The sequence below is a fragment of the Phalaenopsis equestris genome, unplaced genomic scaffold, assembly GCF_001263595.1.
Source record: "Phalaenopsis equestris unplaced genomic scaffold, ASM126359v1 Scaffold000839, whole genome shotgun sequence".
Classification (NCBI taxonomy): Eukaryota; Viridiplantae; Streptophyta; class Magnoliopsida; order Asparagales; family Orchidaceae; genus Phalaenopsis; species Phalaenopsis equestris.
This window is the reverse complement of record NW_018165279.1, coordinates 65,815-66,826: the sequence shown is the minus strand read 5'-3', so window position 1 is coordinate 66,826 and position 1,012 is coordinate 65,815.

The following is a 1,012-nucleotide window of genomic DNA, read 5'->3' as shown; positions in this document are numbered from 1 at the left end:
TATATATATATATAATTAAAAATGATGCAAAATGGGGAGGGATAGTGGATCCCCGTTTAAAAAAAAATAAAAAACATCAAATCCTACGGGTTCCACTATCTGCAGTACAACTCCACGCCAAACAATAGAAAATATATGTATAAACCCAAAAAGTATACCAACAAAAGAAGTGTACCCAAAATTACATGTATACCAACCACAAAAAAAATTGTGAACATTGTAAAAACATAAGTGCAAAGAACCACAAAACCATCAATCAAATCCTTCATTCTCATGCTATCAGTTAGGGGTTTGCATTTACATAGAGTACCCGCAACTAGGAACTAGAAAAACAGTGTGGATTTCCAAGTATCCAAAGTCCAACATCCACCAAAACTTGTTGTGGAGAATAGTAGAAGAGAGAAAGCACAAAGCAAGAGTGCATTGTTCAACAGGTTGAACATTAAAATCGAACTCTTCCATAAAACTGATAAGTAGATCCCTGCCACAATAATACAGAAAACACAGTATATGGAATGAAAAAAATTATGCAAAAATGTGATGTGGCCACAAAGAGAAGCCACCCAAACCCCAGAGAAACCAAGAACCCATAAAGGGATTTGCACCCTAACACTTAATTCCCAAAGTGGCATCAAGCTATAGCATGAATTATCATCGAGGATAAGAGACCATCCATCTGAAAGCAAGACAGTATCCAACAAAGTGATCCGAAAAAGCTGGTCATTCAATAATAGAAATAATGTAATAAGGCTATATCTAACAAGAGTAACAGAACCCCCATAGCTACAACCAAGTAGGTCAGTTAATACATAGAGGACCGCAACACCATTTAAATTCAGAACTACAGAACTGTTCCACATAAATAATACCAATGTCAGAGCAACTTTCAACAGCAGTCTACCAGCAGGCTCCCATAATGCCTTGCAAATGTAAACTCTTCAAACTCCTTTTGTTTAACAAGTTAAGTTTTCTGCAATATATATATATATATATATATATATATATATATATA